At 37.4% G+C, this 11,641-nt stretch overlaps 7 non-coding genes across 7 annotated transcripts; 3 read left to right on the top strand and 4 right to left on the bottom strand.

Moving 5' to 3' along the window:
- The first annotated feature begins 1,976 nt into the window (after positions 1 to 1,976).
- TRNAC-GCA (transfer RNA cysteine (anticodon GCA)) lies at positions 1,977 to 2,047 on the top strand. Its single transcript has one exon. It is a non-coding gene; the product is annotated as a tRNA-Cys (tRNA).
- A 1,754-nt stretch (positions 2,048 to 3,801) lies between these two features.
- TRNAD-GUC (transfer RNA aspartic acid (anticodon GUC)) lies at positions 3,802 to 3,875 on the bottom strand. The gene has a single exon. It is a non-coding gene; the product is annotated as a tRNA-Asp (tRNA).
- Positions 3,876 to 4,238: 363 nt separating this feature from the next.
- On the bottom strand, positions 4,239 to 4,322 carry TRNAY-GUA (transfer RNA tyrosine (anticodon GUA)). The gene has a single exon. It is a non-coding gene; the product is annotated as a tRNA-Tyr (tRNA).
- A 652-nt stretch (positions 4,323 to 4,974) lies between these two features.
- Positions 4,975 to 5,046, bottom strand: TRNAT-GGU (transfer RNA threonine (anticodon GGU)). The gene has a single exon. It is a non-coding gene; the product is annotated as a tRNA-Thr (tRNA).
- A 2,148-nt stretch (positions 5,047 to 7,194) lies between these two features.
- TRNAM-CAU (transfer RNA methionine (anticodon CAU)) lies at positions 7,195 to 7,268 on the top strand. The gene has a single exon. It is a non-coding gene; the product is annotated as a tRNA-Met (tRNA).
- Positions 7,269 to 7,704: 436 nt separating this feature from the next.
- Positions 7,705 to 7,775, bottom strand: TRNAG-GCC (transfer RNA glycine (anticodon GCC)). Its single transcript has one exon. It is a non-coding gene; the product is annotated as a tRNA-Gly (tRNA).
- A 745-nt stretch (positions 7,776 to 8,520) lies between these two features.
- Positions 8,521 to 8,608, top strand: TRNAS-UGA (transfer RNA serine (anticodon UGA)). The gene has a single exon. It is a non-coding gene; the product is annotated as a tRNA-Ser (tRNA).
- Positions 8,609 to 11,641: the final 3,033 nt, after the last annotated feature.

Raw genomic sequence — 11,641 nt, 5'->3', positions numbered from 1 at the left:
GTTTCAAATTTCATTCCAATCAAATGATCCGTAGCGGCCAATACATCTCGCGGTAACAAGAAGGTGCTGTTCTGAGGTATATCAAGATTCAGTCTTCGATTCATATTTCGTCGACCAATCCTTCCTAATTCACATTTTTGTTGAAAAAATTTCTTTTGTAATTCCTCACATAAGGATTCCGAAAATACCAGGTCCCCACCTACACAAGCAAATTGTTGATAAAACTCCAAAATAGCTTTTTCTTTTGACTCAATCCTCTTCTTCTCCTTAGCATTAGGGAAAGACAAGAAAATTTCAGGGTAGGAAACATTATCTAGAATTTCTTTTAGATTTGAACCCATAGCTGATGATAGAACTAGAATAGATATCTTTTGTTTTCTACTCACGCGAGCCCATATCCTTTCTTTTTTATCAATTGCTAATTCCGATCTTCCTCCCCAATCTGATATTATAGTCCCGGTGTAGATAGAAATTCCTTTATGGTCTAATTCCGAGCGGTAGTAAATACCAGGACTTAGCAATATTTGATTGATCACAATTCGGTATATTCCATTTATTATAAAGGTTCCTAAGGAATTCATTATAGGAATGTTTCCAATAGAAATGGTTTGCTTTTGCACATCGAAACCAAAAATTAATCGCGCGGATACGTATAATTCGGAAGAATAGGTGAGTGATTCATACACAGCATCCCTTTCTTTTATCGAAGGTTCTAGCAATTGATATCCTTTCGCAAATAATTGAAATGAAATTTCGTGATCTGGATCTTTAATTGTTGGAAACTTCTCAAGTTCTTCTGCCAAGCCTTGATTAATGAACCTACAAAATCCCTCGAATTGGATCTGACTAAATCCGGGTATTGTGGACATTCCCTCATTTCCATTCCGGAGCATCTTAATCTTAAGTTTCCTGTTTATCGAAGAAAAATTCCATTATCAGCTCACTCTTCATCAATCCCTACAGATCGATCTAGCAATTATGGAATCTATATTCTGTTTACTAAATCACATGAAATTCTCGGGAACTCCACATACGTATTTCATATATGTATTTCATACATATGAATAGAGACAATTTCAACGAAAGTTCGAATTTCCCAGGGGTCCAAATGGAATGAAAATGAAGTGATAAAACATTCCTAGAACCTCGAAAAAAATTCTGCCACTTACAGTTTATGATATTCTTAGATTGGACGGCAAAGATTTCTCATTTTTTCTCCTTTCTATGAATGGGATAAAACCAAAATATAATAATTTATAAGCACTAGAAAGTTTGACTTTAGTTCGATTGAGAATAGCACGCTTAGTTTAATTTCAAAAAAGAATTTGAAGGTTCTTTTTTGTTTCGTAGTAGTAGAATTTCTATAAAATATAAGATATAAGATTTCGTTGTAGAATCCTAAAATAAAGTAAGTACTTTTTTAAGTACATGCCAATCTAGTTCTGGACCTCCACATAGCAAAGTCAATTTTCTTTTTTTTATTCAAGATATTTAATGCAATGAAAAATTAAAGAACGATTCTCCACAGAGATATGTACATAAGGGGGATCCATAGATAATAATGCTGTTCGGACCTGGAGTTTACCTATATACGGATTAGGCATAAATCCATTGTCTTTTATTATGACATTAAATGGCAGGCGGGAGAGAATACCGAAATTCAAAATAAAAAGAGAATTCTAGTTAATGGTTCCAATTTGTTCTTAATTTTGTAGCTTGTGACTAGAAATCCACTTTTCTCCTTTTTCATTTCAATAGAAAGAAAAGGGAAGTTTTCTAGTGTTAGCAATGTGTGTTTTAAGATAGAATCCTTTGAGGAGAATAATCGAAACTGGATCCAAAAAAAGCATGAATAGATTTTTTGAAAAAGATTGGAAAAAAGTAAGTAGAATTAGATTTAAGATAAAAGAAAGTTAGTTTTAGTAAGAAACGTGGATGAATACTTGCTCTTTTCTCGATTTTAGATCGTATTTTTTGGCGGCATGGCCAAGCGGTAAGGCAGGGGACTGCAAATCCTTTATCCCCAGTTCAAATCTGGGTGCCGCCTGATCAATAAAATACTTAGGCTTATAGTACTGATCCAAATCGACAAATTTGCACCCCGCATAAGTTGGGGCAAGAGAATAACAAGGCTCGGCGATACTGGATTTTGAGAACCCACCGTTCTTTCCTCAAACTGGGGTTTGTTTTAGCAGTAGTGGCCCAAACCGATACCAATAGGGATGAGATAGCGTTTCCTTATTCTTTTATTAATAAGAAAGGGCTATGTATCATATTTATACTTAATGCTCCCCAATTCTACCAGAAATACTCTAAGAATTTGTTAAGAGTAAATTCTTTGAACTGATTCATCCATAGCCTTAGGTCAGAACCCCTTTTTGACTCTGTACCCTTGATTCTACTATGATTATTCATCAATAGTAGAATAATTCCTTCATAGAAATAGGAGACATAATTTACATGGATATAGTAAGTCTCGCTTGGGCTGCTTTAATGGTAGTCTTTACATTTTCTCTTTCACTAGTAGTATGGGGGAGGAGTGGACTCTAGGGATACTACTAATTGATTGAGTAGTCGAATTGTTGTATCAACTCTTTTCTTTAATTGACCGTTTTGCATTAATCATTTTGCCGAACTTTATTCTTTCTCTCTTTCTTTAATTTTGTTTCACTCCTGTAAGAAACTCTTGTAAGAAAGAGTCTTTCTATTCTTTCTATTTCTATTTCTATATAGTAGAATAGAAATAGAAAGAATAGAAAATAGAAATAGAAAGAGCGGTGAGAGCAATTCATAATCGCTACTAGAAGCGACCCATGGTTAAAAAAGTTCTATACATAAGAACTTTAGATTTTCTTCCGCGGAGCTATTCCCAACATATCGCACATTTTCCATTTGTTTTATATTCTTTTCTTATTCTTAGTTCTTAAAATAAATTTTATGCTCTTTTGAAACATTTCGCGACATGTTTAAGCATGAAAGATTCGCTGGTTTTTTCCTTTTACTTTTTTTCTTTTACTATAGTCTATTCTCATATTATTTTTCTCTCCCTCCATGGATTTTTTCATTTTGACTTGATTGAAATTAAGTGGATGCAGTGAAAAAAGAAATTGAATTAGACTACTATTTCAATCTAGTAATCTATTCTATGTAGATTCAAGATAATATAATAGAAAGACTCTAAAGTGTGGTAGAAAAAACTATATGTAGTTTTTTCTACCACACTTTATGATTCCAACCGGATCCTTTCATTTAAGACTTGGATTTTTATTTTATTTAATCCCTTTTTCATTTCTTCAATGATTAATTGAACTTCCAATTAATCATTTTGGCTGACTGTTTTTACATAAATAATAAGTAAAAAGGCAGTAGGAACTAGAATGAACAATGCAGTAGCAATAAATGCGAGAATATTGACTTCCATAACCTCTTTTTTTTCGCAATAACTCGGGATGTAATCCCATGGAGAGGGAAAAGGGTATCCTGTAAATTCAAGGGGAGGACTTGCATTCTGATAATACTGAATCAATTCAATATTATGAATATCGGATCTATCAAATCAATTCATGGTTGAGAGTGGAATAGTATAACATAGGAGGATCCCTTCCACGTATGATATGTATGTCTTTCGCTATCAACCAGAAGTAGTGATAAAAAAATTCCTATACTCTCCTCTCTTTACTGAGAAACGCGAACTAAAAAAAGTGAAATAGGGGTACCCCATAGGTATTTGATCTTGCTTCCTGCCCCCCTTTTTTCATGGAAAAAGGAAAGATGAATTTCTCCATTCATTGAACCCTAGTTCGGGACTGACGGGGCTCGAACCCGCAGCTTCCGCCTTGACAGGGCGGTGCTCTGACCAATTGAACTACAATCCCCGCGGGGCGTATGGCATACTTATTCTTAAATGGAACCATAAGAATAAGAATATTCGCCTGTCCTACTCTAAGAAATAGACGAATCATATACTACATACCCCCGTATCGTATGGGGGTATAGTGAGAATGACATAACTAGTATGTCGCGATTTATTATCGCTAAAAATAGATAATAATCCACCTTTCAATAACCAATAAGAAAAGGTCTTTTGTTTGTAAGAGAGGAATGAAAGAGATATAGATTAGAAAGATATTTCCCCTTTTCTTTTTATCCTTTATTTCTTTTATTTCTATGGATCAAATATTCTTTTTTATGGAAGAAAAAAAATGGATTTAACTCATATTCACGAAGCCCTAGATTTTTGGGCCGAGCTGGATTTGAACCAGCGTAGACATATTGTCAACGAATTTACAGTCCGTCCCCATTAACCGCTCGGGCATCGACCCAGGAAGAATTTATTCTAGGGTTTTTGATAATCTATGATTAACCTCCTTTCATAATACTCCCTACCCCCAGGGGAAGTCGAATCCCCGCTGCCTCCTTGAAAGAGAGATGTCCTGAACCACTAGACGATAGGGGCATCACTAGACGATAGGGCGGTATACAACCGCTCCTCATTATACTATAATGATAGTATGAGCAGTTTTTTGGAATTGTCAATATACTCGAAGAGTATAACTAGATCCAAAGCAAGGAGTCCTTCCTACTTTTCCATTATGCTTTTGTAGGATTTTTTTTAGTTGATGGTTAGGTTAATTCACGGATCATCCCCTACTTTTTAGGGAAATTCGTTTATAAAGGATATGGAATAAGAATAGATTAATAAAAGGGATTCTATATTAGTTCAGTACGGGTAGTGATTTGATTGATCTAATAGGAAAAAGAGTCCAATTTCTTTTTTGGAATTTACACCCCCCTGCTTCGCTTAGTGTTTAAACTAAAAATGCATGCATCTCGCACTAAGTTATCAAATTCAATAAAAAAAGAGAAATTTTCAAAAAGAAAGAAAGTGAATGAATTTAGTAGAAAAGTACTGTATCGGATTTGAACCACTGACTCACGTCTTACCGCGGCATTACTCTACCACTAAGTAAAAAAAGCCCTTTATCGGATTTGAACCGATGACTTATGCCTTACCATGGCATTACTCTACCACTGAGTTAAAAGGGCTTCTTATTCAATTCCAAAATTAGCCACTTTCATTTCCCATTATAGGTCTACTCCATAATGTACATTATATCTGTATATATCGAGATATATAAGTCTATTCATGGTCAGGTTCAAAAAAATCTTAAGAAAATCAAGAAAAATAGGAAAATCTTTCATATTCTCTCTTATCACTTGCACAAAGTATAGGGTTTTTTATCTTTAGGCTATTGACTTTTCACATGCTCAGAACGGTCTGAAAAATTAGGGACTTTTTTCTTCTATTGGCTGATCTTATCATGAAAACTTTCTCCATTTATGTTTTATTTCCTCTAATTGGGTGGGGTATAAACGAATTCGCGCCCTTCATATACCCATATGGCTGGGTATTAATTTTCAGTGATATACTTCTTGTCTGTTTTGGTGAGAGGTTGAAACAATTTTTAACAGGCATCCCTTGGAAAAACCTTCGAGTTCAAAACTTTGCAATTTTTCTTAAGCGGATTTGTTGAAGCGATTTTCAGCAGGTACCTCTTCTCTTAGAAATATCTTAGAAATAGGGTACTTGAATATTCTCAAGGGATTCTGATTGGTGCATTTTGAACAAACTGTAGTGGAGTTTTATCACCAATTTTCTTGTAAAAGGCGGGCAGTAGAATTTATACTGCTCCTGGTTCAGGGTTTTCCGTTTCCGAAAACTAGCAAAAAAGGAGGGTTCTGGAACCCTTAAGGTTCGATGGTATATGGATATGGAAAATCCAACATGCCCCATCCTAATAGGAAAAGGAAGGGAACAGATACCCAATATGATTATTGGGAAGAACTTTTGGTAATGGTCTCGGGCCTATATGTTCTTTTTTGTGTGTTCTTAGTTCTATTCATCTTCTTTGATTCTTTTAAACAAGAATCTAATAAACTAGAATTGAGTGGAAAAGAAGAGAAGAAAAAGTTAAACGGAGAGAATCGACTAAGCAGAGACATTCAGAATCTTCTTTACATCAAGTAAATCCTTCGGCTCCTATGTGCCTTTTTCTTTAAGTTATTTATTGTTTCTCTCAAGCCATAGGGAAAGTGTCTATGATAAATAAAAAAAAACATCTCACTCTTTCTCTATGGCCCAGATTTCATGATAAGTGGGGGAAGATGTTTTCTTCCCCAAATTCTTTGTTCAATTCTGAACAAAAAAGAAAGTAAAGGAAAGGCCCGCGATCGAAGTACCAACCGCTAACTGTGAGGAACCTTCTCTGTTTCATTAACTAAGAGGGAATTAGCATCTTTCTCGAATGGCTACCCTTGACAAAGGGTAGCGTTGGTATCAGAATTTACATGTAGCGGGTATAGTTTAGTGGTAAAAGTGTGATTCGTTCTATTAATAACTGAATTTGAAATGATATACTTAAGGCGTCCTTAAGGTTTTTTATATTCCGATGAAAACTTTAGTTCTTAGAAAGGATTTACTCCTTTTTCTCTCAATAGCATATTGAGGAAGAATATGCATTTTCGCGATTTGTACCCAAAGACTAATTGAAATTGCATCCAAAAAACAAATAGGATTTGGATTATGAGTACAGAGTCGCGAAGCATAATTTTGCATTGGATTAAGGATTCCAATTTTTTAAATATGAGTAAAGGATCTATGGATGAAGATACAAAAAAATTTATTTCCAATCGTAACTAAATCTTCTTTTGTTAAAAAAGGAAATGGAAGCCAAATAGCTAAAAAACGGTAGTTTTGGTTTACTAGAACCATCAGCATATTGTTTCAGCTCGGTGGAAACCCAATTCTTTTCCTCAGGATCTCTTAAATGAAATTAGGGAACGAAGTAATTAGATTAGATAGATTTAGGCAAATTTCTATCTCCTACTCTTTAGGGATCATCTAGAAAGCAGAGAGCCTTGGTTCCATTCAGACAAAAAAGCTGACTTAGATGTTAAGTGGTGAGAATACCCATAAAGGAGCCGAATGAAATCAAAATTTCATGTTCGGTTTTGAATTAGAGACGTTAATAATAATCAACCAACGTCGACTATAACCCCTAGCCTTCCAAGCTAACGATGCGGGTTCGATTCCCGCTACCCGCTCCATTCTGTATAAAATAACTATTCTATTTGTCTAGACATGGTAGAGGCCTGTATTCAACCTTTTTCGTCCACCGGTTTCCAGCGCTCCAGAGCGGAGTAGAGCAGTTTGGTAGCTCACGAGGCTCATAACCTTGAGGTCACGGGTTCGATTCCCGTCTCCGCACTTAGCAGTCTGTATAAAATAACTATTCTATTTGTCTAGACATGGTAGAGGGCTGGGTGGTTGGGCGGTATCCAACCCTTTTTATTCATTAGTTCCCGACCCTATAAGGCCAAATTGAGCAGGTTGCGAAGTAACTTGCTACCACAAGAGGAACTCTCAAGGCCCCCTCCTACCTTGCAGAAAAGAAAAAATAAATGAAAGAAAGGCACAGTCTATCTCCCTTCCCTTTAAAAGCTGTTTGCTGGTTGTTTGTTTCGGTGAATCCCCGGTTTAGGGAACCCTGTTGCCGAGTTCGATTCCCGCCGCTGTAGTGCTCTTTTTTTGAGTGGGGTGCAAAGGGGGCTAAGATAGTAAAGGGGTACGGTACTAGACTAACACCTATTACTTTAATAAAAGTAGACTAAATTTTTTCTCATAGTACCTTACTAAATTAAGCTGGCGAGCGGCGGGAATCGAACCCGTATCTTCTCCTTGGCAAGGAGATGTTTTACCATTGAACTACGCTCGCTACGTCCTATATTTTATAGGGTATATCCGCCTGGGTCGACCGTCTATGTCTGGGTCGACCGTTTCATTTTCTATTTGAGTTTTCTTTTTATTAATTTAATTGTCTGTCAATCAATTCGGGGCGCAAATTGCATTTTAATGCGTCTCACAATCCGAATAAACGGCCCTTTTTTATTTTGTATCGGGCTACTAAATACTAAACACATTTAAGAAATGAGAGAATTTAGAATAGCTACCAGAAAGACCAGTCCAATCCATAATGATGTACCGGAAAATACAACGTTTTTATTGTTTGACCAACCATCAGGAGAAGCAAATACAAGGGGTACACTAATGACTAAGACTGAGGAAGTCACAATTAATGCAAAAACAGCTAATTGGAAAGCAATAGTCATATTTCTAATCCTCCAAGTTACCATCAAATAAAGTTGACTACATATTATATTTGATCCCTCACTTAATCAAAATTGTAATAAAATACAAGAAGTAGGAGGGGTTTAATCATGAATCCATTGATTCTTCTCTTTAAAACTTATTACTCACCACACCACTTTTTTTATTTGGATATGGGGTTGAGGGGGTTTTATGCTTTATTTCACAAGCGGATATAGCGGATCCTGTATACATGGATACAGTATACAGAAATATATCGAAAAGGGATTTGTATTTGAGATGTTTCTAGAGGTTAGTGAGTCATTTCGTATGGCTATGTTCTATTTGTAGGAATAAAATAAGGATTAGGCTGTGGAGAGATGGCTGAGTGGTTGATAGCTCCGGTCTTGAAAACCGGTATAGTTCTAGGAACTATCGAGGGTTCGAATCCCTCTCTCTCCTTTTGCTTTCCTCTCTCTTTTCTTTTGCGTATTGAATACGTTTGTTTCTTTATTTGTTTTTTTTGTTCTGTCCCCTTATCTTTCTTTCATAGAAAGGAATGAATGGCTCGGCTAGATAGAATAACCGAGCCAGAACAGAAAAAAACAGTAGAACAGGTATAAATAAGAAAATCTTAGTTAAGAGGGGTCATGTAAAGAACAGGCTCCAAATCACGATCGATTCCCTTTTCAAATCCTGCTGCAGCAGCCCGGGCTCTTCCTGCATGCCACAAATGGCCCACAAAAAAGAAGAATCCTAGAACAAAATGGGAAGTCGCTAACCAACTTCTAGGAGAAACATAATTAACTGCATTGATCTCGGTAGCTACGCCACCCACAGAATTTAAAGAGCCTAAAGGAGCATGGGTCATATATTCTGCCGAACGTCGTTCTTGCCAAGGTTGTATGTCTTTTTTCAACCTACTCAAGTCCAAACCGTTGGGGCCCCTTAGAGGTTCTAACCATGGAGCACGAAGGTCCCAAAAACGCATAGTTTCCCCTCCAAAAATAACCTCTCCCGTTGGGGAACGCATTAGATATTTACCTAAACCTGTGGGTCCTTGGGCAGATCCCACATTAGCTCCAAGACGCTGATCTCTAACTAGAAAAGTAAATGCTTGAGCTTGAGAAGCTTCTGGCCCAGTAGGTCCATAAAACTCACTCGGATAAGCTGTATTATTGAACCAGACAAAACAACAAGCGATAAAACCAAAGACAGATAAAGCGCCTAAACTATAAGACAAGTAAGCTTCTCCAGACCATACAAATGCACGGCGAGCCCATGCGAAGGGTTTGGTTAAGATATGCCAAATTCCGCCAAATACACAAATGAAACCCAACCATACATGTCCCCCAATTATATCTTCTAAATCATCCACACTAACAATCCAACCCTCTCCCCCAAAAGGGGATTTTAGTAAATAACCAAATATAACACCGGGGCTAAGGGTCAAATTGGTAATTTTTCTTACATCTCCTCCCCCAGGAGCCCAGGTATCATATATACCGCCAAAATAAAGAGCTTTGAGTACTAGAAGAAAAGCACCTATACCTAACAAAATTAGGTGAATACCCAAAATTGTAGTCATTTTATTTCTATCTTTCCACACATAACCAAAGAATGGAAAAGATTCTTCAAGAGTCTCCGGTCCCAGAAGCGCGTGATAAATGCCACCGAAGCCTAAGACTGCGGAGGAAATTAGATGAAGTACTCCAGATACAAAGTACGGAAAAGTATCTAGAACTTCTCCCCCGGGCCCTACTCCCCAACCTAGAGTAGCTAAGTGCGGAAGTAAAATCAACCCTTGTTCATACATGGGTTTTTCTGGTACGAAATGGGCCACTTCAAATAGGTTCATTGCTCCGGCCCAGAATACGATTAATCCTGCATGGGCTACGTGAGCTCCAAGTAGTTTACCCGACAAATTGATAAGTCTGGCATTCCCGGCCCACCAAGCAAAACCGGTGGTTTCTTGGTCACGACCAGCTAAAACAAAAGTTCCATTAAAGAGCGTTTCCACGTGGTAGAACCTCCTCAGGGAATATAAGATTTTCATGAGGCTGATCCTGAGCTGCCATCCACGCACGAATACCCTCGTTTAAAAGAATATTTTTGGTGTAGAAAGTCTCAAATTCAGGATCTTCCGCTGCACGGATTTCCTGGGAAACGAAGTCATAGGCACGTAGGTTCAGAGCCAGGCCGACTACGCCAATAGCACTCATCCATAAACCGGTGACCGGTACAAATAGCATAAAGAAATGTAACCAACGTTTATTGGAAAAAGCAACACCAAAGATTTGGGACCAAAAGCGATTAGCGGTGACCATTGAATAAGTTTCTTCAGCTTGAGTTGGGTTAAAAGCGCGGAAGGTATTTGCACCATCACCGTCCTCAAATAGAGTGTTTTCCACGGTTGCCCCATGAATAGCGCATAGCAGAGCCGCGCCTAATACTCCGGCAACTCCCATCATATGAAATGGGTTCAACGTCCAATTATGAAATCCTTGGAAGAAGAGGATGAATCGAAATATCGCTGCTACGCCAAAACTCGGCGCAAAGAACCAACCGGATTGCCCCAGTGGATAAATCAGGAATACGGAAACAAAAACAGCGATTGGGCCAGAGAATGAAATTGCATTATAAGGCCGCAATTGAACAGACCGAGCAAGTTCAAATTGACGTAACATGAAACCTATTAGTGCAAAAGCCCCATGGAGAGCAACAAAAGTCCACAGACCACCTAATTGACACCAACGAGTAAAATCCCCTTGTGCTTCCGGGCCCCATAGTAGCAACAAAGAGTGTGCTAAACTATTGGCAGGGGTGGAAACTGCTGCGGTTAAGAAATTGCAACCTTCCAAATAGGAACTCGCCAATCCATGGGTATACCAAGAAGTTACAAAAGTTGTCCCTGTAAACCAACCTCCTAAAGCGAAATAAGCACAAGGAAAAAGCAATAGGCCAGACCATCCTACAAAAACAAAACGGTCCCTTCGTAACCAGTCGTCCATAATATCAAATAAATCATTTTCTTCTTTAGTAACTCTACCAAGGGCTATAGTCATAGTGATCCTCCTATTCAATTACTTCAACCATTTCCGAGCACCTTATATCACTTCCAAGGCATACGATAGATTATCTGTGGACGATTTTTTCTCGTTCAATGCCTTTTTTCAATGGTCTCGAAGATAGAAATTTTGCATTTTTATCTATGGGGTCACAGCCGAGGTCGTGGTAAATCCATGAATTTGATTCAATTAGTTTTTCTTATACTATAGAAATAAACATTGGAATTCAGGATTATTCCATGATTCCTATTTCCAAGAAAGCCTATTTTTTAAGGGAAAAATGAAAAAAAGTAAAGATATTGAAAAGAAAAATTGACTTTCGAAATCCATTTTTATGTGTAGCGGAAAGGGGTTGCGATTTCTTCTTATTCCTATAGAACATCTAGTAACAAGAATATGAAATAGTAAATAGCGAGAAATTCTTGCC

The sequence above is a fragment of the Oryza sativa genome, chromosome 4, assembly GCF_034140825.1.
Source record: "Oryza sativa Japonica Group chromosome 4, ASM3414082v1".
Lineage (NCBI taxonomy): Eukaryota > Viridiplantae > Streptophyta > Magnoliopsida > Poales > Poaceae > Oryza > Oryza sativa.
This window is presented reverse-complemented; position numbering and strand designations above follow the sequence as displayed.